At 43.2% G+C, this 25,374-nt stretch overlaps 1 protein-coding gene across 1 annotated transcript in view; it reads right to left on the bottom strand.

Annotated features, from left to right (window-relative positions):
* The window catches only part of GLI2 (GLI family zinc finger 2), a 188,563-nt gene extending 163,793 nt beyond the window's left edge, over positions 1–24,770 (bottom strand). The window contains exon 1 of the mRNA XM_066190248.1: positions 24,702–24,770. The gene's annotated coding sequence lies outside the window, so the exon portion shown is untranslated. The remainder of the gene's footprint in view (positions 1–24,701) is intronic.
* Between the last annotated feature and the right edge of the window lie 604 nt (positions 24,771–25,374).

The following is a 25,374-nucleotide window of genomic DNA, read 5'->3' as shown; positions in this document are numbered from 1 at the left end:
TACACCCCAGTGCTAGAAATCCATGTCACCTAAACTCATCTCCAACATGTCATGTTACACAAGCAGCAAAGTCTAATGACTAAACTGCTTAACAGCCACCTCTTTCCTCAGCCACTTTAAACTCCCATCTCACAGCAACTACCATGATAAATGGACAAGATGGCCCTGCAGGCTCAGCCTCACCCTTTTTAACCCTGACCAGGCCCTGTATCAACAAATAAGTTTTACAGAGCTTTGTTTCTTCACCTGTGAAATGAGGAAATCTGTGCTTACTCGTCTTTGTTAATATTCTTTTGTTCGTGTTTTGTAAATGATCTTAGAAAACATTCATCCCACTGAGGAGCACTGTGCAAATTATTTTTAAGGTTCCTGCAAAGTACACTGCGTAGGATCCATAAAACAACACTGCTTTTATCTCTCTCTCTGCATGCCGCTCTATCTCCCGCCTTAGCATAACAAAGAAGACGATGTTTAGGGGCATCAAAACAGATTTTTCGAGGGTAAAAGAACAACTGCCGGTGGCTAAATAAATGTATGTGGAAACGAAGTAATCAAAGCAGAGGAGATAGACTGGTGATGTCTCAAGTAAATCTCAAAGTTTTCCAAACGAAACATTCTTGGAAACTGATATTCTCACTCTCCTAAATCACTGCTCCATGGCTGGAAATCCTGCTTCCAGAAAAACATTTGGTGCTGCTTTTTGTGCAGTGAGGAATGCAAAGAATAAAAATCCTGCAGCCCCATGTTTTTATTGTGGTTTCTACAAAGCTGCACTGCTGGAAAAACTCAATGGAAAGTGCAGCTTTCTGTGGATGGTGAGGAATTATTTTTTCCAGGCGCACATGCAGAGGGTTTTGCTCGCAGGGCTGGGCCGAGCGGCTCCCCCGGAACACAGGCAGGGTGTGAATGCGGAGTCAGCCACTCACCCACGCGCCGCTCGATTTCCTGGATTTAGTGAGTGGTCTTTGTTGGAGCTGAAAGCCTGCAGCTGGGGTGGAGGATACAAGTTCACCAGGGGTTATTTAGCTCCAGACAGTCTTCATAAAAGCACAAGTAAGTCAGAGCAAACTTTCTTTTTTTTTTTTTTTTTTTTTTTTGGCCTGCTCCAAGCAATGAACTTCTGAACTCTGCTATTGCGAGTCGAGATATGACAGGACAGTAGAGGGCTGCTAATTTGCATTTCGCTGATCTGCACAGCCCATAACTCACAAAAACACATGCAGAGCAAACACGTTTCTCCATACTTCTCAGAAAAGATTTAATAGTGAAGGGTATGGTTGAGGTCTCCTATTACTTACGTAGTTAAGTTTTCCAAAACACACAATACTTCTACCACTTCTGAAAACAACTAATACTTTAAAGTGCTCCATATGCATCAAGACTGGGAAGAAAATACATTAGGTGATGTATTATCCTTTCTGTTTTATTATGGACCTTTGCTTCATTACTAATGAGTGGAACTAAATCGCTCTTACAGCTGTGAGCAAATTCACACGGGGCAAGTTTCATAAAAGGGAAAGCTCTAAAATAGCAGGTCACAAAGCAGAAAGGGAATAACTCAGACATTTCTGGTTTATTGATCACCAGCTTACAACTGCCTGGGTACCACCATTAAGCTCCTATCTCAAACAGTGACCATCCAAAGCAGATTCCCCAGTTGAGCTCTGCTCCAGCAATACTCCAAATCTTAATGGCACTATACAGCTTTATCAGCAATATGATACACATTGGATATATGCCAAAACCTATGTAAAAGAGGTCAGGAGCTCCTGTCACAAGAGATTTCCAATGGAAATCATCAGGTTGTCCACAATGTAAATGCCTATGGCTGTGCATCAGTTAGAGGTAACTGCTCATGGGGTGGGTCAGAACACTGCTTCTTTCCTCAGCAGCTGTCCAGGAAGACATTCGAAATCCCCAGCTTCTGTTCCCAGGAAACCCAATCTCACGGACTGCCTTCTGCACCTGGGAGCTGGGATGCCCATCCCAGGCTGCTGGCAGGAGCACAAAGCTTGTGAGAGCTCCACGAATCCAAGCTCTACATGAAGCTTAAGGGGGGCTTTAAGCCCTCTTTCCCTGAGAGTGGGGAGTTGAAGCAGACAGCTGTTCTCTTTCATTTCAGAGTAATCAGCTAAAACCAGTTTTGGGGTTTTTTTTTTTCCTTTTTGTTGTTGTTGTTGTTGTTGTTGTTGTTTTGTTTGGCTTCCAAAGGAAAAAAAAGTATGGAATTTCCTCTCTGTGAGACCCTCTTAAGAGCTCTGTTGGAAAACTAAGTGAATTTTCCCAAAATATTTCCCCCAAAAGCAGAAATGTCAGTTAGCACCAGCTCCAATTATATGACAATTCATTTCTTGTCAGGCAACCAAATCTGAGATCCAGCTAATTCTTGGGCAGGTCCCTTTACAACCTTTTTTTGCTCCCCTTAGTCAAACACACAAATTTCCAAAGACTGAAGAATCCTGTATATGAACTGCCTGAAGAGAAGGTGGTGATTCATAACACAAGGGAAAATGTGTGATAAAGCAGAGGAGCTTATCCCAGCTGTTGAAAGGGATGTGTAGAAATCCAACCAAGATTAAAATGCCAGGTTTCCATTTTCTTCGGCGATTCAAAGGGAGAGATGCAATCTTTGCATCTTGCCAAACTCTAGCCCAACAGGAATGCGTGCAGTTGTTTTGACAAACTGTAGCTTACTAGAGAAAACTTAATTTTCACATCATAAACTTTCCTTAAGCTGGCTTCAGGCTTCATACTTGCAAAACCTCAGCTACAAAAATGTTATTCAAAACCAGGAAAGTTTAGGGACACCAGCACAATTCTGTGTCTGAACCACATCTCCAAAATCTAAAGCTTGGTTCTACAGCTCTCAATCACCCCAAGCAGCACTTAAGACATATGGTCTACCCAAGACCCATGTTGCTTTTCATTGCATGTTACACATATATAATTAAACCCTTCTGGCTCAACACAAACCAGAGTTTAAGATCCAGTTTGATCACTACCAGAAGTTCTCCTCTCCCCGCTCCCATACACACATGGCCCTACAACAGCTTTCAGAATTTATGGGTTTTAAACCGTAACAGAGGTAGACCAATTCAGGGGTCCAGCACTGGTTGGTTGCTAATTATTCCACCTCTATTTCTACATTCCTAAGGGAGTTTTAGTCCAGTTTAAGTCCCCAGCCTGCTAGCTCTGGAACTCATTTGCAGACACGGCTGTGCTGTGTATGGAGCACGTTAAGGCACCTCTGGGCTGGGGCTGGCCAGTCCAATGCAACCCAGTACTGGGCTGCCCAACCTCACCTGTGAGCTGCCAGGACACAGCTAAACCTGCCTTATCACTTGCTCATCTGATGCTAGCTCAGAGGTGATGGAGCTGCACCTCACCCCACAGCACACACCAAGGGAACCCAGTCCCAGCACTGCCCTTTCCTCCTGGCCTCAGGAGAGATGTGGAGGACACAGCTCAGAGTTATGGCCGCTCAGTTTCCCATCTTGTCAGAGAAAAGTGACAAGAAATGATTCATCCAGAGTGGATGTAACTGCAAAGACAGCTGATTTTGTGGACATCCTAATAAATCCTTTGTTCTGCATTAGAATATAGGATCCTGAAATTCTGACAGACCTTAAGCCACTTCTGCAGTGGGACAGAGGTGGGGACCATGATGCAGTGGTCTAATTCCCAGGACAGGAAGCAAAGGGTCCCCATTCTCTGACACTATTATCACGTGTCATGATTCCCCTGACTGTCCATCTGTGACTTAGCTGCTTAACACAAGCATCTGGTATATAATATTCAAGCATTTCTTTAAAGCACTTTGAGACATATGGGAGGAAAATACTTGTACGGTGTTGATAGAAAGAAAAAAACATCCATTAGCCCTTCAGTCAATGCTAGATTTGTTGTGAAATGAGAATGCACCAGGGGAAAAACTTCCATCACCTATGGCTGGCACCATCACCTTGGTTTTCTAAACTAATGTGCAGAGTAAGTGAATGAACTATGTAGCTCTAAGCATAAGCCAGTTCATCTGTAACCTGTGGCAGCTAACAATAAATAAAATACTAAGTTTTGTCAAGGAAAATAACCGAAACTGTGATATAAGGCTTTTCTTGGGAAAACAGAATACAAAAGTCACTGAGTACCATGTTAGAACCCAACACATCAGAAAGCAACAACAAACTCTAACAAGTCAGAGCATTTCCTACTCTAAGAGGTAAATAAAATAAACTTCACAATGCACCTTATGACAGAATTACTGTTCCATTGCTTATTTATTCCTTTTTTAAACCCCATACTTGGCTTCCAAAAGATCTTGCGGAGAGACATCTTATTTATACATAAACAAAAATAAGGTACTGTTAGTATATGCTGCATGTATAGAAGGCCTAAATCCACTCTTAGGGAGTGCTTAAACCCAAAATCAAAGGTAGCACATAGTTTTTACACGAAGCCACAAGGACACTGAACTATAGCACGTCAGCAGCACTTGGAGTCCTGAAGCCATTAGCTGAACACAGGGAATTTCTCCTATCGAAAGTTTACATCTGTGCAGACCAAACTAAAGAGCTTTCTTTGAAAGCTGGAAGAGATTTCACTGAAAGCTAAATGAACATTATAAACATTTACTCTTGGAGGCCCGCAGTGCTGGGCCGAGGAGCAGGGCTTGCAAGAGATAAAGGCAGGGCACTGTATGGAGTAATAAAGGATAGATGCCCTGGGAAAGGACAAAAGGCAAGAAACTGCACAGCTGTCCAGTAAAATTAGCTAAAAACTTTCCAACATTTAAATGCTGCTGAAGAAAATTAATACTTAGTTTTAATAAAAGGTAAAATACTTTTAAGTCAAAATAATCTGATTCCATTGCGTGGCTTTCATGCACACACATTTATGTTTTCTCATACTGTAGAAGAAAAATAAAGGCATGTTCCTTGCACTTGGGCTGACTGACTCCCTCCTTCAGTTTTGGCTTCTCCTCATGTCCTGCCAGAAGGAGGGTTTGGGTGCTGATCTGTCCTTTTCAGGGGCAGTCAGCGAGACATCTGTTTCACAGTAGGGGGAGAGTGGCAAAGGCCACGCACATCTGAAACTCTTTTGCAGTTACTATGGGGAAATGTAATGAGATAAACTACTGCTTTATTAATCAAACATCCACAGCAAATTAATCCTTTCACTGCACAAGTTGGCTCAAGATTTTTCACTGCCCTCAACAGATAAGGAGGGAGGGCAGCCCTTTCCTTTCTTATACTGATTAAAAAAAACCAAACATACTGTGCGTTATAGTGTGCCATGCTGCACAGGCTGGCTCTTGCAAGCCAGGGCTTCTGGGAGCTGAATTTCTGCTGCTCCTGCTGGGACTTCACTGCTCCCACCCATCTGCCTGGCCCTTCAGCTGCAGGTTGTCAACTCAGATCAACAAGGCTGGGAATGCTCCAAACGCCCCAGATCATCATCCAGCCCTACTGTGAAGTTAAAACTGGCCTGGACTGCTATGGTGACCCCAGTATCTGCTGTAGTTTATTCTGAAGTACCCTTTCCCCCTAAACACTTCCCTCAGTTGCTCCAGGCTTGGCTTTGCAAATATGTCTTTCACTAGCAAGGTTCAGAGAAGTTTGCAGCAAGAATTAAAAGAAAGCTGATCAGGTTTACACTGTCCTCTTGAGGAGTGCCTGCCTGGAAAGTCTGCCTTGTAAATAGGTTGGGTCTAAGTCTACTAAGAGAGGTGCAAAAGTATCATCAATCAACCTCCAGGAAAAAAAAAAAAACCAACCTCCAATGCTGTCTCCTGCAAATGTTATTAGAGACCCCCAGCTGCATAATTAAAATTCCTTTTTAAAGTGGCCTCAGAAATAAGGTAGGGAGGATAATTGATACTCCCGCACAGCAGTGAAACCAAACAATTTTTTAAAAATAATTCTGGAGTCATACTGACATAAATGATTTATTTCTGCTGAATAGAAACCACTTAGATTAAGGTGGCAAACTTGAGGTAGCTTAGTGGTTATGCTGCTCTCCTGAGACGATGGGGCCTGAGCACACATCCACTCTTGGTCTGGATGTGAAAAGTAGTTCAAAGCAAAGCTCTCCTCTCCAGGAGTGTACTCTCACCACAGCCCTCAGTAACGGGAATGCAATGAAGACACAATTGTTTTGACATTTCCCCACATAGAAAATTCCCCATGAAAACCATCCACCAAATTAATCCAGTTCTGAGGAGACCAAAACTGCATTTTTCAGCAGGAAAAATATTCATCCCCATGCAGAGGAGAATGAAACCCTTCAGCGGTTCATTCTTCCCACAGACTGAGAGAGGATATAATTCAGAAATTTCCCCGAAGCGTATGGACACAGACCTCTTCAGGGACAGCACAAGCAATACAAAACACATTTCAGAACAATTTAAAAAGACACTTTCAGCTTGTCTCATTTATGCTCCAAGAATGCCAGTGCTTTAAAGTTTTCTGTCCTCCTGCTCCTCAACAAAATAGCCAAGTTGCCAGTGTGTGCTAAGTGCTACAGCAGCATTTGTTTCTCTATTTACATCAATCTGCCATCTTCCCCATGCTACCATTTTAGTTGAGATAACTCTAACTTGATTGATGCAGCTAGTTTACCTAATTTTCTAATTTAGCCCTTCTAGATTAGGAAAAGCAAAATGCATTCAAGAGTCACGCTTAAGCATAAAGAGTAGAGAAATGAACCTTTCCTCAGTTACTGTGGAGGACATTTTAAAATGACAGACAATGCAGTGCGTTCTGCCAGTAGGAAAGTGATCCTCTGACCTTGGTTTGCATTTCAAGTGAAGTGAAAAGCGGAAGAAGAAATGGGAGTTTCTAAAGAAAAAGTTAAGGTACAGTATTGTAGATTTATAAAAGATCATAGACTATGTGCATCAATGGGATCTTATTTGTCCTGATTTCTTTGAAGCAAAGTGGGAGATTTCTTGGTGCAGAGCTGCAGCATAACTTTAATATCTATTCCAGAGACCACAAGTGAACTAACCCCCAATAGGTAACACTACAGCACCTGGATGGGAGAAGTGTGGGAGGTAAAAGAAGGTCCTGATCAAAGAGCAGATACTACTGACCTGGCCAAGCCTGTCATGCCAGCAGGGCCATCTGGGCTGAGCTGTGGCTCAAGAAGTTGCTCACACCCCTGCCCTCACCTCCACCACCACAACACCGAGGGCTGCTATGTCACACCGAGACACGGTGCATGTGTGGAGACGTGCAGCAGCTTTGGTGTATGGTTTGCATGCCTCTGCATCAAATACATAAAACACAAAAGGCATGATTTGAAACTCAATATGAAATGTCCTCAATAAAGACTCTGGAAAACTCTGGCTTCTTAAGCAAACAGGGTTGTGCCCTAAACAGCGAGCAACAGGACTAGTGCTGGAAAAGCAGCCCATAGCTTAATACATCACACTGTCAAAAAGCTTCTCCCATTATTCAACTGAAATTTGCCTTCTCTTAAATTTCATCCCATTACTTCTAGTTACACCCCATTGTACCACTCTAAATAATTCTTCATAGCCTTGGTGTTTACACCCTTCAGATATTTGTAGATTTATATCTCAACCACCCCATTTGTCATCCTTTAGCCAAGTTATCTATATTCAGCTCTTTTGGTCTTCTCTTGTAAGTCAATCCCTCAAGCTCTCTTGTTACTTCTTTTTTTTCTCCTGAACTCTCTCCAATTTGTCAATCTCTATTGTAATGAAGTGAACCAGACCTGAATGCATTACACTTTCTGCAGTTACCAGTGCTGTGTCCTCAGTCCCATCTGCTGCCTCAGCACAGGACAAGCAAACAAACCTTTTCTGGGGGGGTCTCTTTAGGTTACCAAAAGCAGCAAATTTGCGAGATCTTCATGCTCAGTTATTGATTGTTGAGGACCTAGGTATCCCAGTAGATGCTGCATCCTGGATATCCACTCCTCTGGATTTTCCCCCCAGATAATCTAGGTGTTCTTCCTACTTGAATCCCGTTTTGAAGTGCTGTGCTGCTTCTTGCATGGTCTCCACAAGCCACCTTCACCAAACGCTGAGTCTGCCCACCACACTGCTTCCAGACTCAATGGTTTATTTTCTTCATCGAGGATGCCATGATGGAGAATTCCTTCACCATCATTTCCACTAGTTTACCAGGTGCCATCACAGAGCATTCTTATGATTTATTCTCTTACTCCACCAGAGACTTTAAATTCAATACGAAATGGGACACCAAACCTATGCAGTGACTGGTGTTACAAACCTCTGTGCTAAACCAAATGTTCTGCCTTCTACAACAGCCCAGATGACCACAGAAAACATAGTGCCTTGCAGGACCCCAGTGCAAAATGAAGCATAAACAGACGACATTCCTCCAACACGCACATCTCCGTAAGGCCAGCATTGTTCTTCCCTGCCCTGTGAACATGTCCTGCTGCACAGCTCCTCCAACAAAACTGTCTGGACAAATCAGAGGAGGACTGCTGAAAACAGCTGGCAGGGGTTAAAACCACAACTAAACGGGTTCTCAGTTGTGCAAGCACAAACCTCACAGCAGGACAAAGGCCCCGGAGAACAACCCTGGGAAGCAGAACTTGTGGCTAGGGGAGGAGCTTAAGTCCCCTCTGGTGATGAGGGCAGACCTCTTGAAGGGAAATAATCAAAGGCACATATGACTTCAAACTGAAGAGCTGCCTTTCAGCTTTCCTGGCTACTGCTGGTCTACCTGGAAGGCGACTGAGTGCTTTTCTCGACTGTGCTCTGATCTGTGTGAACATCCCCAGTTTGAGAAGATATCCCATAAATCTACAGTTCAGACTTACAGCAGATGGGCACTCCCTTCTCTTCAACACATTCACTCTGTCTCATATTAACACCATGTCTTCACCACATGACTTTTGAAGAGAAAAGCTATTTTGTATACCTACTAAAATAGTCATTTTTCTCCCTAATTGTAACTTTCATGTAGCATCTAAAATCATCAGGTCACAGTGCTGCAGAAAACCGTCTAATAAGAACTTAGACACACTCTATTAAAGGCATGAATGATTCATTCTGCCTTTAGGATTACATACGCACTCAAGTTATTATAAAGCTCAGCTTTGTACAAACAGCAACAAAACAAAACTCTTTGAAAACTCTGGAAGACAGTGAGGTCCTGAAGCCGTGTCAGAGATGCATTCAAGACCAGGTGGGACTGATCAGCTCCAGTTCAAGGCCTCTCTCCCCACAGCAGAAAGCATGGTGGGGAAGGACAAAAGCTGACCCCTCAGGGAACAGCTATAAAAAGCATCCAAAAAACACACAGCAAGCTCTGGCAAGAAGTTTGCATTTGCCATCACTTAAATTAACAGCAAAGGAATCCCCAGGAGGGAGGAAATTTGGACTCTGTCCAACATGCAAGTGTGCTGTGTGAGGAGCTGTGGGGGGAAGAAAGAGCCACAAACAAGCACTGTGGATTCAGAGGAAACCAACATAAACTGCCAGCAACTCTGAACCCTTATAAAGGGCAGGAGCTTGGCTTGACTACATCGACAGATATCAGGAGAGAAGTTTACTGCAGGTGACCTAGAACAGAATTGCCAGTGTCAGTCATCAGCTTTTCATGAGCTGTCTTAAGAAAACAAAGACTTCTATATTTAAAAAAAAAAAAAAAAACAAAAAAAAAACCAAAAACAAAACAAAACAAAACAAAAAACCCAACAAGTTATCTTAAAGTATCTCAAGAGTTTATGAAAAATGAAACAATCAAAAATATCACAGTTGGCAACATAGCTAATGTAATGCTGGGAATAGTTCCCTTGCTATCTTACATGTTGAGCTGTTATCAGTCCCGACACCACGTGCAGGTCATGCTGACTTCCAGAAGACTCAAATCCCAGTCAGCACTCATTTAGCTTTTAACACAAAGGATGGCTGCTCCACTCTTTCATAATGGCCTAAAGAGTTACGACGTATTCTGGATTAAGTCCTTCTAAGACACCTAAACAGATGAGGTTTTTTTACCCCACAAAAGTAATTATTAGGAAATAATTCAGTCATGTAAATTTAACTTAAGCTAGTAAATCAAGTAACATATTTCTAAAAGCAATGAAGTGTTCATAACTTAATCCTTTTAATTCACTGTTTATCCCCTTGGCACCTAGACTATTTTTTTCCTAGTCACTTTTGCCGTACTAAAAAGTTAATAAACGTGCACAAGTAGTCAGACAAGTTGCAGACCTAATGAAGACTGGTTTCCTACAAGTTTTGGTGTCTTACATCCCTTCTTTCCCCCACAGTATTTTCCCCAGCTGCCACCAAGTTGTCTGTGCATCTGCCTCTTTGGGACTTCTTCATGTCCCTTAATTGCCCATCAGCCAAGTGGCTGCTTGGGAGCTAAATGTGGTTTTGTGCCAGCCCGCAGGTCTTGCAGAGAGCTGACAGTTATCACATTTCAGCCTCCTCTTCTATTGAGGCATTGGTTCTTCTGCTAAAGAGCACTGAATTTAAGGCAAAGATCTCCCTAATAAAAACAGACTGTGAAAGTTCTGTGAATATCCTACATAATAATGCAATAGCTTTTTTACGATAATCCACAGAGGCATTGTTACCGACTAGAACTGTTATACATGCATGTCCCACAAATGCCCCAAAAGTAAGGTGATCTTGGCAGGCCACAGGAAGGGCTCCCTCAGATAAGGAAAGGGCAGGGAAAGCATTGCTTTCTGAGAAGCCCCTGGGAAATATTCAAACTTACAACCCATTCTTTCATAAATCAAGGGGATCAGGTTCAGGTAGCTTCTCATGACAGCATTACAAAAGAAAGGTCTGTCCCCACCATACAAATCCCAAGCATGGTGGACATTTCCAGTTTATAGCAATTATCTTGAAAAGCCCCTGCCTACTTGTACGCAGACAAAGCACAGGGAAGCACAGTGTGTATCACTGGTTGTGGAAGGCTGCAGGGTAAGTTACCATTCTGTTCCTGCACAAGCTCTGCATGGTCCCAAGGCATAGCTCCAGATCTAACACATTAGTACAAACAGGTCACAGGGGTCCAGGTGAAAGGGAGCTGGTAACACAAGGCAGGAAGTGCCCTCCTGGTCACACCTGGTCTCACAAAGCAGTCATCACTCACTAGCTCTTTGCCATGAACCTGGGATAGAAAAGTGCAGCTTGGTGAGGGGACCAGAGCTGCAACATTTACTGGTATTTCTAAGGGACTGAGCTGTGGATCAGGAGGGAGTTGGTGGATGAAGTGGCTAAGCTACCATCCACCATATTTGAGAAGTTGTGGCACTCTGGTGAAGTTCACACTGACTTCAAGAGGAGAAGTGTAACATCCATTTTTCCTCCACACATATATAAGCTATACAGTCAATTCAGTACACAGGAGTCACTCTGCCTTAAGCTGGTAGTCCCAGCACAGGCACTTGCCGTGTCCCTGCAATATTTCTACCACTACAACACAGCTGGGTTGCTGAGTCCAGCTGAGCACTGCAGCTCCTCATTAAATATGAGGGACTGGTGAGGAAGGAGGTCTCAGTAAAGCAGGAGTTGTCAAATTGATCTGTCAGAGACATGGCCTAGTGGAAAACCTGCACTCGCATGGGACAGTGCCAGGTTTCTTTCTGAACACAGTACACCTCATCATTCAAGCACCACACTCATAATTATACCTAAACATGAAACACAAACTTTCCATTATTCTCACAGAAAACCAGTATATCTTTCATTTCTACTGGAAAAAGAATTACAAGCCCAACACGCTCAAGACACAGGCTGTGATCCAGCCTTTCAGTGTGGATTCAAATCTAAGCTTTTGTGTACAATAAGTGAGCAGACTCATTCAGTCCCCAGTATGACCAGGCCACTTGCAAACTGGGACATTACATGGCATACCCAGCACCTAAGCTCACAGGCTGGCGGAAATACCACCTAAAATTACAAGGTACAGCTGGATGCAGGTGCTTGCATAAATCCCATTCATAGCAGTGTTTAAAACAAACAAGAGGGAAAAAAGAAGGAATACAAATGAGGTATGATGATTTTTCATCAGGGGTCTAGCTAACACACGTCGGTGTCATGCACCTGTTGCATGTATGATCCCTTGCACCACCTGCTCTGGTCTTTCCAGCCCTACCCTTTATCCTAATGTTACTCCCCAGCAGTTTCTTGCTTATCAGAGATGTGATCTGAAGTTCTGCCACTGGACCAACTCAACACTCTTTTCGGCAGAAACCCAAGCAGTGGTTTTCCTGAGTAGCCATTTTTTTCTTGGTACAGTGAACTTAATAGAGATGTCGAGCACAAGTGCTGGCTGCTTCCTACCCCTGCTGAAATTGGGAGCAGACCTCCTGCAAGGAGGCAGCCCCAGGGAGCAGCTCTAATGCAAAGCAGCCTTTACCATTCATGAGAGCCACAACACCAGGCTTCTGCTGCCAACTTTTCTGCCACGTTCATCCTGGCACCGCAGATCAGGAGGAGGAGCGGCATCCCGTGGCCACACTGCCGGAGTGACACCCAGGTACCTGAGGGCTGGCTGGACTCTGACCTCCCATCGAAGCACAAGCTGGTCATAAGTGGGAAAGCTCCACTGATGCAAGTTGGGGGGACGGGCAAAATAACATTCTAGAGGCAAATGCCCTGGGAGCCACACTCGTCACTGACGGAACCCAAGAGGTCTGGATAATTTGCCTTTTTGCTTTCAGTTTACTTCTAGCGACCTCACAGTAGACCGCTTAACCTTGTAGGCAATAAAGTGAGATGCCAACATGTTCAGCTCATACTACTCACACTATGCTCTAATCCAGTTTGCATGTCCAGTCCTGTCATTAGCTGGAGGAAACATTAATCCAAGACAGTAGAAAAGAAGGAGTAAAAAATTGTTTCTGGAAATGCAATTATTCTATTGGCAAACCGTGGAGGTTTGTTATCTAGACCCACAGCTGAGTTAAACTGAAACATATTATATTTCAGGGAAAAAAAGTTTTAGCCATATGTTTAGTCATTTGTGAGCTCTTGATCCTAACGCACAACATAAGCTGCAATATCAGTGTCAAAAGTGCCTGATTTAAAGCGTAAGAGGCAGAGTTACATGAAGTCAAGTTAAAGTCACTTCTGCAAGTTTGTGGGCAGAGACCTTCACAACGACTGACAGGTACAGGGGAACACATCCTGGGGTCTGTGCTGGACAGGGAGAGGAAGAAAGTTTTTTCATTAGAAGTTTTCTGTGAGATTGGCTAGGGAGAAAATGATATAGCTGGGGGGAAGACTGAGACAGCTAAAGAATAACACATGGTATGCTTTCAAAACATACAGCAACATGTGACATTTGTCTGCAAGTCTGGCACTCAGGAGCCTGTGGTCTGGCAGCAGGGAGAATTTCTGCTTTTTATTTCTTAAATCATCGCAGGCATTTGAACTAAACCCCCCACCTAATAGTCTGAGGGGAAGAACATAAAATCAGATTCTACGTACCGTACTTTCAGTCAGCCATTTTCTCAGCAGATTTTTATCCTCCAACTCAATTCCCACATCATTAAAGTGATGCTGTCTCTTTAAAACACAACGTGGTGCCGTGCCAAAGCCTGCAATAAGAATCACTGGCACCAAAACAGTCAAAGCACACAGCTTAATTCTCTACTTAATAAGACAATTAAAGAAGAGTATTTGGATACAGCAGTCTACAAGTACCAACACAGAGTACTGATGTCTCCAAAGGCATGTTGATCTGAAGGCTTTATCAGAAAGCATCTGTCACAACCAGATGCCACCAACACCTGAAATAAAGTGGGTTAATGTGGCTGTGATACGCACAAAGGCTTGCACTACCCAGGTCCCTATTTGTGAGCATTAGAGGGTGCAGGATAAAGTGCTCAGATGTAAAATTGCTCATAGATTAAAATAAATTAAAATATATGTACACAGCTACTCTGTTAAAAATAGAGTCTTGTGGAAATTACTCTAATTACAATGGAATTGAGATAGTGTATTTTGAGTACTCACTGCCATAATCATAGAAAGGCTTAGAACAAGGCTGTTTTTAAATACTGTGCTTTGACGGATGCATTAATACACATGGATTAATTGGGGTACAGACACTAACACAGGCACCAGTGATTGCTCATATGGAGTCTCTTGACCAAATCTGCCTCTTAAGTTTCCAATCAAATAATTCTCAGATGTCATCTCCTAGCAGGCTTCATCCTGCAGAGCTGAACCAAAGCTAGAGAGAAAGATAACAGCAGCGATATATGAACTAATTAGTCATTTGATTAGCTGGCAAGAAGACAAGGTCCTGCAGTTCTGTGACCTAAAAATGCCACTGATGACCTTAAAACTCCATCTCAAGGGTGTCTGGAAATCTGTAACCTCCAGGGAGAGGGAGAGAGAGAGAGAGAAATGGGTGATGCCTAAACTGCATTAGCTCACATGAGATGTTGAAACAACGCAGACTTTAAGCCGAGGATAAGTGTGACATTCGACGCAATCAGCCAGCAAAAGAGCACCTGCAGCAGTGCACTCTGTTTGAACTGCTGCACCAAGGACTCTCAGTCCAGCCTACATGGGAGGTTCGTGGGATGAGTGGTTCAGCACACCCAGAAAGCACACCAGGACCACAGACCTCATCCTAGCAACCCAAAAACACACAGCAAAAGAGGGAAAAAATAAACCAGACCAAAAAACCCCCAACTGCTCCCCCTTTGTTAGAGAAGGGCTAACAGCTTGCCGGTCCCAGGTGGAAGCTCCTGGGCTGCACCATGCCAGGGGAAGAGAGTGACTGAGGAAAGGAGGGAGAAGTCACTTTGAAGAAGACATCCTGAGGGGTTGCCTTCTTCACTTCCAATGGAGGGTCCTACACTTCACTGGAGATCTGATTCTGGTAAATCCCATGAATGCCTTAGTAATTCCACATGCAGTAACAGGAGGAGGGAGTGGGGCGATGCCAGGAGGTCCCCTTAGGCTGAAAAGTTGCATCTTCAACAGCAAAGGAGGAAGACACCAAAATGACCAGGGTTAGGGGTCCCAAGTTGTTTTGTGTCCCCTTCCTGCAGCCTGACAGCTGGAGCACGTCATCACCTGACTGCACCCAATGCACTAAAAGTTTCCAGCCAAATCTGAGGCAGAGCCTCCCTGGAAAGCCACCAACTGGTGCAGAGGAACCCACAGCTACCCAAAACGGGCCAGCCCAAAGTGGGCGGCAGAAAGCAACACCAGCTCACAAGCAGTGAGTTCCTCTCTACCAAGAAAGTCCATCTCATCTTGCACCATCAATGGCTTGGATGGAGCCTGATTCTTGGGTGTCTCAATACCCTGAGAAGAGATTAAAGGAAACAAATGCATTGGCAAAGATCCCCCTGCCATCTGCACCTTGGAAATGCCCTCTGGAATGGAGAAGAGGAAGACCCCTCACCCTGCACGCTCCTGGGAGAATGGTGCAACCTCCAGCAGCTGCCAGCACTGCCCCGTTTCATCCCTGTCCTCTCAACACAGATCTAGACCTGCCTTTCATTGCCTGCTTCCCCCATGTGCTTTGTCCCAGACGGATGAACTCACCTCCAGCATCACTGAATTCCTCAGATGAAGTCCAATACACAGCTTAAATTTTACCAAGCCCTGCCAGAGGCCTTGGAGTAAAATACAGATGTGGGAACATTTTCTCAAATAGAAAATGGAGAATTAGAGTGCTGCAGCAGGGTCTCTAAAGAACTGCAAGCTTTGCTGAGATAATGCAACCCCAATATGCACAATGTTTTCCCCCTCCTTCCCTTTCCTCTGAAAAAAAGAACTGCAAGCTTTGCTGAGATAATGCAACCCCAATACGCACAATGTTTTCCCCCTCCTTCCCTTTCCTCTGAAAAAAAAAATGGGAAAAATACCCCAACAGCAAACACAATAAATCAAAGATGAAAAAATTGGCCATGGACATGGTTCAATAACACATGTGCTGTGCTCAGCCCTGCGTTCCATTACAGCTCTCAGAAGCAGAGAGCAAAGTTAAGAATCCAGTTACTGCAGTTACAAAGAAATTTAAGGTTTCCAAATCTGACTTATTGTGAAATGAAACAAAACCTCAAAATGCTGAAATTCTCCACAAAAGGAATTCTAAAACAATCACTTGGAGTCCACTGGAAGAGCAATTATATTGCTACTGTATTTCTTACAATGGAATTATACTTTAAAATTCTAAACAGAAACTTACTTCAACACAAAGCCTGTAAAACAATGAATTGTTAACACTCTCAGAAAAATACTCCATCTCTTTTTTCTGCTACTTTTTTACAACACTGACCTGGTTTTGTAGAAGATTTTAGTGTTGATGACGCCAGACTTTGGAATATGATTCCATCAACGAGTCCTAGCCAGGAAATACCAAAGCTCGGGTTGCCAAAGCAACATAATTAACTTGATCACGGTACATACACTGTATGCCACTTCCCAAATGGCCCTTTAACACCCAGCTAAATCCTTGGCTTGAATGGCGCATCTGAATGAATTTCTCTTCTGAGCTCTTCAAGGACACAGAGCAAAAGGAGAAGTTGTCAAAATTACTAAAAGCCAAGCACCACTCTGCTCCCTGGCCAATGGTCCCCTGGGCTTGAAGAGGTCAAGGAGCAATTCCTGAGCCTACTCCCACAGTTCTGAACTGTAGCAATCACAGAAACACGAGATCCTCTTGCATTTTGTAAAGATTCGCTTTCAATTCACCGTTACCAAATTTAAGAGGTTTGATTCTTTTATGGCATTATCAGTAAAATTACTACCGCTCAGGCAGGGAGGCCTGAATGCTGGGGCTAAACCTTGATCCCAGGGCCACAAACTTCAATACCTGAATATGCTGTCACTAACTCGATGTGTACAATGTATCAAAAATAAGAATCTGTCTGTTCATTTGGACAGAAAAAAGGAAAGAAAAGTAAGAAACAGAAAAAAAATTGAGTGATGGGCTTTCAGCCTGTCATCAGACCACTGTGACCTCAATTTTTGAGAAATAAAGTCAAAAATCTATTCTTATCTTCAGAGATTCAAGATGTATTTATGTGTCAAACTTTCTCCCCCTTGTCCTTAGCCTTTGGGAAGCACACTAAAAATTACATGAAAGCCTGAAAACCCTCCGATCCCATTCGCATTCACCTTTGACCCAGGATGCCTACAGCTCTCACCAGCTCCTCAGTTCATCCTTACCATGCGGCAAAGGCGGCAGGTCTGGGAGCAAACTGCTCAGGATGAAATGAAGGCCACTTTGCATAGCAAAATCGTGGCTGCCCTGATCAAATTCTGAAGGCCAAAAAACTTTTCTTTGGCAGTTTTCTGCTTCTTTGTATCTGTGAAGGATATTTTACCACCATCTTCCTCTCCTTACATACAAATATTTGATTATTCTCTTTGAAATGTCTCTGTAACATCTACAGGCATAGGATGCTGAATGCAAACACTGATTGATTCTTTCTTAGCCATCAAATGTGCTTACACAGCAACTACACGCAGCAAATGCACACAAATCTCACATTTCACGTTTTAAAATATGAACATGCTGTGTTGTTTTTCTTTTTTTACTCAAACATAATGAATGAGCTTAAATATTAGAACTTGAAATTATTAAGTAAATCATGGCACCTGTAAAGCTTTTATTTGCATAACATTAATTCATGATGGCATGTAAAACAAATTCATCACTCTCACTATATTGTAGTCTGATTTATGTTAGTATAGGAAAAAATAAAAATCTTGAGCACAAAATTATGTTGACAAGATGTACGTGCTCTTCGAAGCACAGAATTTTTTTTTTCTGAAGCATCAAAACAACTAAATTATGGGAAGGAGGGCTGGGAGAAAGCATCTTTAAAAATGAATAACATACTACCATCACACATACACACTCTACAGTTATTAATGTCAAGCATGGTGAAGATACTCTAGAAAATCATTACCATTCATAGCTACTAACTGCCATTAAATTTCAATCAATTCAACTTAACACAAGTGTACTTCAGCAGCCCTTACAGTTTCTTATAGAGGTGGCTCAGAAAGTCCTGTCTGACTTATTGCATTGTCCACTGCACAAAGGGGCATTGCTGAGCGCTGCTGTGAAAAGGAGCGATCATGGTGTTGGGAACTGATGCTCTTTTAACACTGCTGCAATCAACAGACCTTGCTTTTAAAGACGGTGTGATAAAAGGGCTCTAATAGAGCTCCTCAGGTCAGTATGGAGGGGAGCAATACACTGATTCTAGCTAGGAATGCCACTTTCCAAGCTAAAAAAAAAAAAAAAAGGTAAGATGTTTTCAAGGGGTTTTCAATCAATTTTAGCGACTGAATCAAGCAGCGTAACACAATCTCCAGGTGATCCGCTTGCTTGAATAGAATAACTAAATATACAGGACATATAAACAAAACAGGATTTAACTTGCAGAGACTGGATATTTAAAGCTCCTAGTGATGAATATAAGCCACAGCACTGTAATATCACAGCATCTCCACTATTCTGAATTGCATTTATAACACGGGAAATTTTTCCACTGTCATTGCAGGAATTAAGCTGTGCAGCTGACCATCCCTTGCAGATTCTGGGAAGAACCAGCTGGTCCCCTAGTGGGTGTCTTTGCCACCTCATGGCGGAGGTGAGGGACTGTGACCACAGGGTGCTCATCTCAGGGGCTGGACCCCCGCTGGCTTCCGCTGCGCAGCGGAGCGTCCCAGAGAAGGTGTCTTGCTCTGGAGAGATTTCATTAGTTTCATCTGAATGAGTTATCTACACTAAAATCCTACATTTCACAGGGGATAGAAGGGTTCTTACTACTATTCCACTACCACCCTCGCTCCCCAGAACCCCAAATTTTTTTCATTAGAGTTCATTCTGCTGGGCACAAAGTCCTCGCTCTAGATTTACACGCAGTTTAAACTTGCAAGTATCTACTCCTACAGAACAGAGTCACTCCATGCACAGAAAAACGCCGTCACAGATGTGCCATCACTGAAATTACAAGCTCAAGTCCAGAATCTCTTTTGCGGCTTTTAGAGCATTCCTTAAAAGTATAAGGATTGATGCTACTATTAATTAGGAGAGTATTTGGGACTATTCTACAGAACTCTATGGTTTTGCTTCCCCTGAGATTAGACTTATCATTTAACATGGGGATAAAATTCCTTAGAATCAAGAAACATCCAGGTAATCTCTCAGGCAGATACATGCTTCATTTTGACTCATTTCCCTACACTTACAAGCTGCACTAAATGAAATGAAATTAATGTAGAAAGGGGCGTTTATTGAAAAATCTTCCAGTGACAGGTTCAGAAAGTGCCAGAGTTCAAGTAAATCATTCCATGGAAAATGTTAGCAAAGCTTAATCATACTGGAAGCCACATTTAATTACAGCTTTTTAAGTCCATCTGGGAAAAAAGAAGCGACTTAAATATGTCACCTGAGATGATCTAGATACTGAAACTATTTGTAAGTTAACAAAAGCATTTGCATCACAAAACGCTCTGGGGCAGCACCACGGCAAAGCAGATGTGTAATGAACAAGGATCACAGCACCAAAACAATCAGGACTGTAAATAACTACTACTAATCTGCGATCATTTAAATTTGGATTTAATTGCTAGGCAGCAAATACATTTAATTCTTGAAGAGGTAAATGCTCTGCGGAATACACACTTAAAGGTATTTAGTGACAGAAGCACCACAGTCAAGAATCCAAATGTCAGGAAGGCAAAGAAAAGCTAAGGAGCAGAGGCAGAGCAAGGCTGCCATGAATTCACAACTTTAAACAAACTTTTTCTTGGAAGAGAATTAATAATGTGGCCATTCCCACTGTACATACTGTAACTGCTGCAGGAGTGACACAATGAGGCACATGGGAGGCAAGAGGGTAGTGACTATAGAACAAAATTCAATCTAGTGGCTAATGAATAAAAAGTTCCTTTTATTTCTCAGTTGTTTTTGGTTCATTAAATTTTCCACAGATTTGCAGAGAAGAAAACGTGATCAATAAACCTTGACAAAAGTGAACATGTGAAAAAGGCGAGAGAAAGGCACAGGAAGATAAAAGTGATATCCCGATCACAGATTTCAGAGGCAGATGACCAGAGCTCTGGGCTGCTGAATAATCTGAATAGACCATCATTTCTTTACAGCCTTTTACTTTCTTTTCCCTGACTGTTGGAACTCTTCATTCAATACAATAGTAAATGCACTAAAACTTTTTTTCTTATGCTAATGGTCGAAATCGGGCGCTCACAGTTAAAACACACTTCCCACCAACTTGTTTTCTTAAAAAAAAAAAAATAACCTATTCAAGTTAAACTAAAATGTCAAAGACAGCTTAAGGCTTACTCTCCCCATTCCTCAAAATTAATGGTTTTCTCCCCAGTAGATACAAAAAGAAAAGACTTGAATAAGGATAAAGCTGCAAGACTCTTTTCATATGAAAAAGAACACTTAGAAAGTAAAAAGAAATACATCCAGTACAAAGGTCCTGGTACCTACAGTTCTAATTTGTATTGTTTCCTCTTAGAATATTTATAATTGCAGAGAGGTGACAGCCAATCACAAATAATTGTGAAACGATGAGAAAAGATTCACCAATGACTAATGTATTTAGGCACTCATGCTCATGACAGTATCAGAAACGCTTCCACTCATTACAATAGGAGCCCAAGGGAGCATATTTTCAATTTTTTTTCTAATTTGGGTGACCACTTCCAGGCACCGAGGCCTTTTTTTGCTGTGGTACTGAATATTCACAAATCCCAAAAAATTTTTACAGTTCCGACTTTCTGAATTAAAGGACAATCTTCCTGTTCCCTTTGTTCAACAGATTTCAGCTTTAGTATATTTGGATTCACTTTGTTTATGGCTCACTTTGTTTATAAGAAGTTAAAGGGTATGGGGTGTGGATTTACAGTAGCCAAGAGTGAACGAACAAAAGTTCTGTGGCCTCTTCTGGACTACACACATCTAGCATGTATTCACTCCCAACTGGAACTGGTCTGTAGAAAATTTGACCTGATTACCCACTATTTCCATTCCAGTCACTCGTTCACAAGGGAAACCTACAATTTTGCCTCCTGAACTATCAAGATTGCCATGCAAGATGCAATTCTCACTCCTTTTACACCAAACACCAGTTGGTTTCTAGAAGATGCATATATGTGGGATCTGCTGCATACAAAGGTCATGAATTGTGCATATTCCCTGCATACACACAAATGTGTGTACATATATGCAGATATGCACAGGCACACGTGTATTATTTGCCTTTCTAACACAACACCTTATTGCTGTCATTCATACGAGGATTCATTCTTTTCTGTTGTTTTATTCAGTGTCGTATTAATTAATTCCCAAATGTCTACTGTTGTTTTGGTTTTCTTTAAAAGGGTCCTGGCAACAAAGCTGAAGCAAACCCTAAATACCACTTAATGCTTTGTGGCAAGTTGTCCAAATGTGCAACTGTTTAAAATATTTACCCAGGTACATAAGGGGGTTGTGCAGCTCTCAAACAATGCCCTGGAATCTTTCCCATCAGTAAGAAAGCGGACAAAAAGCAGAGACCGCTTAACCTCAACGCCTTAGCAGCAAGTGAGAAGTGCAAATATTGCATTTCTATGAAGCCCTAGAAGCTTCACAGAAATGGAGTGGCAACTAATTAGTTTGATGCTATAGTCACATCTAATGTTCCTAAGTAGCTTCTTTGAAAAAACTCACTGCCTTGAAATCCTTGACCAGATTATTAAGTGGAGGCTTTGTGATGGGGCAATAGATAGGTGTTTGCTCCACAAATACATACAGATTTTGGTGACTGCTTACTGAATCCACTGCCTCCACTAATCTGCACTGGAAACTTCACTATGAACAGAGCACTTCTCAGAGTACAAAAGCATGAAGTATCTGTGTACCTTTCAGACTACAGGGCAAACAACTGGCTTACAGTAGGCCACCAGAAACAGGGGAGGCAGTTAACCAAATGTCTTCCCTACTTGCAAACAGAGAATGAGAATGCAACTGCTATTGGGTCATATGCTTACCCTATCCCTACATTAAAAAAAGAAAAAAAAAAAAAAGATGGGTCCAGAGGACAGAGAAATTCAAACGTTCTCTATAAAAATAAAGTATCAAGATCACAAAAACCATATTTTCAAGTTGGACAAAACTGTAGTGATCACATAACCCTTTTTGTATACAGCTGACCACACAGTCCCAGAGCCTGTGCAGCTTCTATACAACTGTGCCACTGAAAGGGAAGTTGTGGTATAAACTTGTAAGATCATTAGACTCACAGAAAACATAATCAAAAAAATGGTTCTTTGACATAGAAGTTCAAACTGTTTTTCAAAACAATGGCAAAAATACTGCTCATTTTATATATAAGCAGCCAGAAGGCTGTCTTTTCTAAAAGTGACTTCAGTGTGACATTTGGGAATGCAAGTTGCTATGTATTGGATGTCTGAGGTCAAGTTCTGTTCTCTTTTATCCAAGTATAACCTGGAGCAGCTTCAATGAAATTATGCTAGATTTATATTGACATATGCATCTAGTTCAAATTCTTCTATGGCTCTAATTTTTCCTCTAATTGAATGACCTAACACAAATAGTATTTGTCCATCTGTATACATCCCCTTTGACACACTGGAGAAAAAAAAAAATAAAGACATTGAAAGGAAGTTGGAAACAGTCCTCGAGATCTGTTTTCCTTTGAAGAACAGCAGTTGCATTTCTGGGCACTTCAAAGTCACATACTTTAAGCAATAACAACATTTGAGATGAAGTGAATCTTACCTCAACTTGCTTTAAAGACCAATACTTTCACAAACACACACCAGAGGTTGGATATACACATACCTACAGATTAACAAGTTCATCTTCAGTGAATCAGGCACTTTTCAGTGCTACAGATGGGTCATGATTTCAATCAAATAACAAATTTCCAAGAGTTGTTTACAGTGGAAAAGCCATAATGAATTTCATCCGCTTCTTTGAAGTTGTCATTTTTGCAATAACATCCAATATGACATTTTTATTGCAATTTAAAGTTTGACAGGTGTCAACATTTCCTGACATTTCGGCCAAAATTTAAATTACAATGTCTACCCATCAGAAAAGTTGAACCAAACCGTAGTTGCTGTATGCAGCAATTATCACACAATTCAAATATCCCAGCAGCACAAACAATTATTTATTTAGCAAGATCCTCTTTTCCAGATGAATGTAGTTTCTTTTCTAATGAAGTTGATTTTATTAGGTTTAGAACTTAAAAAAACCAAAACAAAACCAAACCCAAAAAGACCTCCAAAGTTTTTCTTAAAGCAAGGTAGCTAGAACAAACAGATAAAATCAGCAAGTCTTATAACAAATCAGTCTATTCCACTTGTGTGTATTTTCAATTTCATGGCTTATTTACTTAACTTTTTTGGCATCAACTCCACAGCACATGCCAATACAATATTTGTTTAAATGCTATTTTATGCACATGCTAGTAACGCTTACTTTCAAATTCTTGTACATCCCAAGAGCCTCAGTTGGGAAAAAAAAAAAAAAAAGAAGAGAAAAAGAAAGAAAAAGAAAAAAGAAGAGGACTGGTAGGGGGTAGACAAGGTTTTACAACTAGCTCCTTTATCTATGGCCGTAAAAATATAAACACGACACGCCAATAAAATGCTAATTTCTGTACGCACGAAGTTTTCCAGCACCTGGGGCAGTATGAAATGCGAGGGCAGCTATAAGAAGACACAAGTTCCTCCGGCCCGGCCGGCGGTGACCCCCACGCCTGGACACCTGGTCACCCGGGCCATGTACCGGGGCCGAGCCGGGCCCCGGCCCCGCGGAGGGGGCACCGCTCTGCGCGCACCGCACCGCGCCCGCGGCTCAGCCGCAGCACCGGCCCGGGAAGTTTTGAAGCCCTGGCTGCAGGTTAGCTAAATGAATAAATAAATAAATAAATAAGCGCGTAAACCTCGGAAAAGCCGGCAGCAGGACCGCCGATAAATCACCCTAAGCCCCCGCGCTGGAAAAGTCAGGTTTCCCAGGAAATTATGGCAATCACTTGAGGCAGAAAAGGCATCAAGATGAGCCCATCTCCCTCCCCTCCTCCCTGATTGTTTTAAAGCCACCGAGTCCGGGGAAAAAACTCTCAACTCTCTAAGTCCTTAATAGGATTGGAGTCCGGGTCTCTCCAAGCCGCTCCTCATCACACAGGGATCAAGTTGCAGCAGGGAATTTTTTAAATTCCTCAGCAAATATACTTGTCGAAAGATTGCCCCTCCCGGATGGGGGGATGACAAGGAGGCGAGGGGGCAACTTCATTTTTCTTCTGAAAGAAAGACAAACTCAGTGCTGGCTTTGGGGAGCCCTGCCGTCCTCCGGGACCCAGCGCAAGGCGGTCCCGGCAGCAGCCCGGGGCTGGGACTGTCACCACAGCCCCCGGGAAAAACAATGGTCATGGAGGCACGGTCCCGGCGGGATCGGGACGGGGAAAGGGGGGGACACACCGGACACACGCGCGGCCCCATCCTCCCCGCTCACCTGCGAGGCCGGGGGGGACGCACGGGACGGGTCCCCCTCGGGCACCCGCTGCGAGGAGAGACCCTCACCAAATTTGTACCCTCCCTCACACACACCCCCCACCGGCGCAGGGCAGCTCCAACCAAAGCGGGAGAAAAGGAGGGGGGGGGGAAAAAAAGAATAAAAAGCACAATGAAAAGACACAATAAGCATCAACTTTACCCAAAAAGCGGAGCAGCAAGTTTTCAGCAGACGAGCGGTTGCCGCGGAGCAGCGCTGCTCCTCCGGACCCCCATCATAAACTTGGGGGAGGGGGGCGTGGGAGGGACTTTCCCTCCTTCCTTCCCTTTTGTGCCTCTCCTCCGCTCCGCTCCTCGCCAAAAGCTGCCGCGGAGCGCGGCGGTGGCGCGGTGTTCTCTCGGCTGCAGCCGCGGAGCAGCTCCGCGGAGGCGGGCGGGGAGGGAGGGCTGTGGAGGGCCGGGGGCGGCGTGCAGCGGTGCGGGGCTCCTGCTGCCCATCCGCCCGGGCCGCCGGCGGGACACGGCGCGCACACGTACTTTATGTATATAATAGATATACGCACACATGCAGACACACGATGGATGAAGTTGAGCAGCCTGCAGGAAGACGCTGGAGCGCTTTCAAGCCCTGACACAAGAGGAAAACTGGCTCTAGGGTCTGTTTTCTCTTCTACCCGCCCTTTAAGAAAAAAATGGAAATCTAAACCTTCCCACCCTTTCAGCGCGGGAGCAGCGCACCGCTCCGGATCTTCTCTCTCCTCCCCCCAGCCCCTTTCATCCCGGATCACCCCCTCGCCTCAGCGAACCGCACCATTTTGGGTGCGGGGCTTTCCGTGGGGCTCGGTGGGATCCGCTCCGCCAGCCCGGCCCCGTCG

The sequence above is a fragment of the Chamaea fasciata genome, unplaced genomic scaffold (genome assembly GCF_029207755.1).
Source record: "Chamaea fasciata isolate MVZ Bird 193981 ecotype frontalis unplaced genomic scaffold, bChaFas1.0.hap1 SCAF_8, whole genome shotgun sequence".
Lineage (NCBI taxonomy): Eukaryota > Metazoa > Chordata > Aves > Passeriformes > Sylviidae > Chamaea > Chamaea fasciata.
This window is presented reverse-complemented; position numbering and strand designations above follow the sequence as displayed.